This window comes from Lichenostomus cassidix, chromosome 11 (genome assembly GCF_008360975.1).
Source record: "Lichenostomus cassidix isolate B80296 chromosome 11, HeHo_3.0, whole genome shotgun sequence".
Lineage (NCBI taxonomy): Eukaryota > Metazoa > Chordata > Aves > Passeriformes > Meliphagidae > Lichenostomus > Lichenostomus cassidix.
Window position 1 is genome coordinate 2,847,460 of NC_139492.1, and position 6,000 is coordinate 2,853,459.

Here is a 6,000-nt window from a genome sequence, read left to right on the forward strand (position 1 = left end):
AAAGGAAATCCAACATTGAGGGAAATGTTTATATTATGCCCTAGAATTTCAAACAACTGCATTTTTTATCCAAAATAGCTGTGGATTTTTCTTTTCTTTTCAGTGGTGCCAATGACACCTAGGAGAGGTGTGGGGAAGAACAGTCCAGAGCTGAGTGTTTAAGGATGTGCAGGGGGGAGAAGGAAAGAAGAAATTGTGATAATTTATATCTAGATTAAAAAAAAAAATAATCAACACTACAAACAAGTGTTATTACTTCTCTATCAATCCCATAACAGAAACAAAAAAGCTGTAAATTCCTTTTCTTGTGGATATATCCAGGCAGCTCTGCTCCACAGCTATTCCAAAGTGGTGGCAGCTCTAGGAAAGGTCAAATCACTCTGGGTCAGAAAGAGTCAAAAATACTCAAATCAGATTCAGACACTGATATGATTTCCCAGACTCTTTGCAAATACCAAGATCAGCCTGTGGCCATGTGTTGGGATGGGATTTTTTAGATTTTTCCCCCTTTTTTTGGCCTTTGGTGTCAGATTTTTGCTCGGCAAACAGCCCCACTGATGGGCACACTCTGTCCATGGTACCTCTTGGGGCACCTCAGCCAGGGAGCACAGGGCTTGAATTCCACCTCCAGCCACACCAGGCACCAAATGTCACCTCACTGGTGACCTGGGGGAGGTGTCCCACCAAGAGCTTCATTCCCAGCCCTCCTGCTCAGCAGCTCTTTGGCTTCTGAGCTCAGCAAGGGAGGAGGAAATATGGAATCACGGAGGAGCTCAGGGTGGAAAAGAGCTCTGAGGTCATCGAGTCCAACCATCCCCAGCACTGCCAAGGCCACCCCTGACCATGTCACACCTGTCACACCTTTACAAGCTTCAGAACCCTCTACTGTTCCCTCTCCTCCTGTCCCTGTTTCCTGGAGCACAGCCTGTCCCCCTGGCTGTCCCCTCCTATGCAGAGCACAAGGTCCTCCTGAGCCCCTTTTCTCCAGGCTGAGCTCCTTTCCCAGCTCCCTCAGCCTCTCCTGGTGCTCCAAATCCTTCCCCAACCCTGTCCCCTTCAGAGGCATCTTCTCCTCTTTCCCAGCTCCTCACTTCTTGAGGGAAGTTCTCCCAACAGTTGGATGCACCAAGCCTGGAAGCTGCAGGGCAGCAGTAGCAGAAACAATCATACTCTAACCCCATCACCTTGTGTTTGCAAAGCTCTCCAGCCCAGAGCAGCTCTCCTTCTGCAGGCTTTTGGCATTAAACATTCCCACTCGTTTCTCTTTGTTTGTTTAGTTGTAGGAGGAGAAAACCAACGTTCTTCCCCATTATCAGAGGAGAAGGAACAGTGGCAGGAAATTAGCTCACTGACATCACCCTGCTGTTTGGAGAAGGGGTTTTGCTCCTTCAGGAATTTCCACTGGAGGAAGGCAGTGTCCCAAGCAGCAGAGCTGCCTCCTTTGTTTCATCTCAGCCCCCTTTCCCAGCTCTCTGCCATGGATCCAATTACCCTTCCCTGGGAACAAGCTGTGGCTCTAAATTAAATCAAATCAAATCAAATCAAACCGTTTATTTGTCCGAGGCAGCTTTGCTCAGAGACATCGAGGGATTTTTGGGGAAGCTGCTGCCATCTGAAAGGGCAATTTGTCACTCTTTGTCAGGAAAAGGACTGAGTCAGATTGGCATCCCTATTTTGGGGCTTTTTTCTATCCATGCCCCCATCCAGGGTGTGTTTTCTTTATTGGTGCTATTTTCCCATCTCAATTCCTAGTGTTTTTGAAATTCTATTTTTTTATGCTGGAGACATGCAAATCTTCAGGTGCCCCAAAAACATCTTCCTCCCAAAGTTTGATTTCTTCCAGGCCTCTTCAAAACAGAATCCTGTGAACTCACCTGCATTTTTTTCCAGGCTGAAAGGAAGGAGGGAATTTTCCATCCATTTTGAGACTGAAATAAACCCCTCAGTGCCTGTCCAGCATTTCTCCTGCAAGGCCACTTCACTGGGGACATGCCCCAAAACCACATCAGAACTTTATTTAGGGGCTTTTAAACTTCCACCTTTTTCCATGTGTGTTCCATTTTTGATGGGAACTCATCCATAGGGGTTTTTGGGATTTAAATGAGGAGGTTGTCTCCCTGTTTTTAGTCTGAAATGGGGTTTATTATCTGTTTTTATCTATATAAAGTCCTATAAAAATATATATTTGGTCCTGGGGGCACTGGAAGGAGCTCATCAGACTTTCCTAATAAGAATTCATTGAGGAATGAGATGTAAGGGAGCAATGCAGGTTGCTGGGGATGTTGCTGGGAATTGGGCATTGCCTATATCACCAAGCAAGCACTGAGACCTCATAGAAAATTCCCATTTTTGAGGATTGCAGCTTTTCCCATACTATGTTGTTGAACAGAGCAAGTGCCTGCAGGGCAAACAGAAGAAAATTTCCAGCAATCTTTTACCATCCTTGAGGCAAAAATAAATCTGAAAGGACATAGACCTGCAGCCCAAAAGGAGGTACTTGAGGAGATGATTTCCCTCCTGGGCAATAGGGAAAATTAGCAGGATCTAACATCCAGGTTTGCATTTATCTCATTGATTTTCCTCATCCTAATCCTGATATCTGCAGATTTTCATCAATGGTGCTCCAGTGGGAACTCCTCATGGCAGATCTGTGCCACTGCATCTCCACACACAATCCATTGTGCTGCTGGGGAATTAGAGACACATTTTGGGAACAGCTCCTGCCTCTGTGTTGGGTTAATTAGCGGTTTGTTAAGCGCTCTGCAGATTGACCTCGGGCTGGTTGTCTCTAATGAACAGAAGCAGCTCCCCAGCACCAGGTAACCACTGATTTCCCAGGGACTGGAATTTGGCTAACTGAGGTTAGCCAAAGGTACCGAGGCTCCCATCTGGCCAAGAAGTGAGGAAAATCCTCCTTAGGAAATAAGAAAAAAAGGTTATTAGGATGATCTCAAGTCTGATTTAAAACCTGAAATCTGGGATAGTTAAAAACCTTCCTTGTTTCTTTTCACCAAACTGCCCCAAAGTTAAAGTGATATTTTGGACCATGATGACGTCAAATTTTGTTTCTATGGTCAAGTTCATCAACAAAAATTTCACCTTTTGTAGGAAACCCCATTTTTGATCAGGAAATGTATTTTTGCCAATGTGAAGTCCAGCTCGACAGGCTCTTGTCAGGAAGTAGGATAGGGCCAGGCTGAAAACCCAAGACTTTCCCTTTCCTGTTAGGATGTCCTTGCATTGACAGGTTATAAAGCTGAAACACTCTGGAAAAAAAAACCTCAAAACCCAACAACAACGCACAGAGTTGGCTCTTGGGTGACCCAATGGCCTGGCTCTGATTTTTTTTCCATGGGATTTAGGAAGAATTGCAAAGGCTGCAAGCTTTGCAAAGAGCTGCTGTGAGTTGCAAGCAAAGCTGGCTGCCTTGGCTGCCAGGAGTTTCGAGAGGATCCCTGGAAACACATTTGGTTTTAATCAGGCCCCTGCACTGTGGAACATCCTGTTTGTCTACACTTATTATTACTGACAAATTATCCTCCTCCAAATCTCAGGGAGCATTCACTTTATCCCCACATTAAACCTGATTGGAAACAGTAGGTTTAATTGGACCCAGCATGAGGCCCAGTCGTAAACTGCACCAGTTCCTTGTTTTATTGTGGCATTCCCTGGATGTGTGAAAATACCATATTTCATATGCAGGACCCAACTGGCTACTGCCAGGGCTGTCACAGACAATGCACAGGCGCCCTGAGCTCCTGGAACTCCCTCTGCCCACTCCCAGATGGGAAAACTTGGGAATTCCTGGGCCATTCCCAGGAACTGGTGAATAAAATACATCATTCCAGATCACAGGGTTGTCTTCATCACTGTCTGAGCCCCGTGGTTTGCAGGGCTCAGGATCTGCTCTGGTTCAGCTGAGCTTTGGAGTTTGAGAGGGATGGAGGAGGCAGTGCAGGGTGAGGATCATCCTCTCATCGTTCTTGCTGAGAAACATGAGCATCTTCTTCTTCCCCTCGTCAGCTGGAGAATCTTTTCCAGGAAAAGCCTGGGAAACTGGAGGTGTCAAAGGTGAATTCAGTCTGAGATATTTGCAGCTTGTGCCAAAGGCTGATCATATGGGAAAGAGCTGAAAGCTTTCAGCCATGAAGGAGCCACCATGGTTGGGCTGATGGTGATTGACAGCAGGGTCACGGCTTTGGCTGATGCTCTGAGATCTTCCCAACAGCTCTGATTTTCCCTGGCTGGGATTGACCTTCCAGCAGCTGTGCCTCATCCAGATGTGCATGCAGTGAAGTCCAGGTGTTTCCAGGTCAGGGAGAATGTCCCGTGAGGTGTCAGGTAGTGACAGTCTTGGGTGGAAGTCCTGGAAATGTGATTCTGTCCCACATCTCTGAGAGATTCCAGCAGGAGCTGAACTATTAAACAACTTCTTTCCAATGCCTTGGGTGTGGAAAGGCATGAGACAGCAGGATGTGTCTGGAGTCCAGAGGAAGGGAAAAAAACAAAGCAGCAGAAGACAGACAGACAACCCAACCCCTTTGCTCTTCATGTTTATACAGTTTGGGATTGTTCATCAGGACCAAAATGTAATCTGTTGAAATTCAGCTTTTCATGACAGTGTGGTCTCTCCAAAGTGGGTAAAATATCATTCAAGGGATTACTGTGGTTTAAATATTATTTTAAATTCAATTTAAATGGCATTTGCATTTGCCATGCCTGTAAATACCTTGTTCTGGAAAAAAAAAAAATCTAGATTTCTGCATCTTTCCAGTTTTGGAAACTGTTTTTTGCAAAAAGAGCCTTTTTGAAATGATAAAAACCTCACATGGGTTGTCGATTAAGGCTCCTTACCAGAAAAACAAACAAACAAAAAGCAGACTACAGACAGAAAATGAATTGCAAAAGTAATAAATATCTGCAGGATGGGGACTTGTTCCAAACAGTGCTAGAGCACAAATCTCAAATCTTTCTTTTAATTTGTCTTTGAGAAAATCTGTACCTCATGTTGTCTGGCAAGCAGCATCACTGTGATTCTCCTTCCAGTGACACAAATTCTTTCAGTGATCACAAAATATTAATCAGATTTTCACTTTTGATTGCAGTTTAATCAGCAGCTTCTTGTTTGGGTTTTTTGGGGGTTTTTTTTGAGACTTGGAATTTTAAGAGAACTTTAAAAGAGATCAGAACAGAAGTGTTTCTTGGAGGTGGCTGTGATGTTGGGCATTTCCAGCCCATCCAAAATCCATGTCCACCTGGTCTGGTGTTCAATACCAGCCTGGTAAAGGTAGAAGCATCTGTGTCTTCCTGGAAGAGCAAAACCTACTTTGGGGTACTTTTTAAACAAAAATCTACATATCTAGAGATGAGTTCTACAAAACCTACCAAATCTACAAATCTACATCAGAGCCGCTACTAAATTTACCAAATCTACAAATCTCCAAGAGGCTGAGACACCAATGCACATCCAGGCTCACGGCTTTCGTTGAAAATCCCTCCTATCTTTCCCGAAGCAACGCGTTTCCTCCACGGTATTTTGAAAGAAAACACCCTGCCGTGGCTGGGAGAGACATGGAGCTTCTTTACCAGATGGAGGTGGCCTGACAGCTTGTAAAAAAACCCTTTGCAAACAGTCAGCAGGAACGACAACTGACCTCAATTACTGCAGCCTTTCATTCCTCCATCTGGGGAGGGCGTTGGGATTGTGCTGCACCAGGGTGAGAAACAGGCTGGAAAACACACGGAAACAGCCTGGGCAAAACCAGAGCTCTTTGGAAAATATATCCCACAGAACAAGTTCTTTCTCAGGCTGTGTTTTTTTTTTCTCCCCCCACCCCCCAGTTCAGCTTTGGTACTGAACTTTCCATTTTCAAGCGACCAACATAAATTAAAGGCAAACATTGGCATGGGGAGGAAAGATGGAGAAAGTTGACCATTTCCCTCAGGAGGTCAGCCACAAATTCCTGCTGTTGTCTGAGAAATGATGAGCTACTCTTTGGA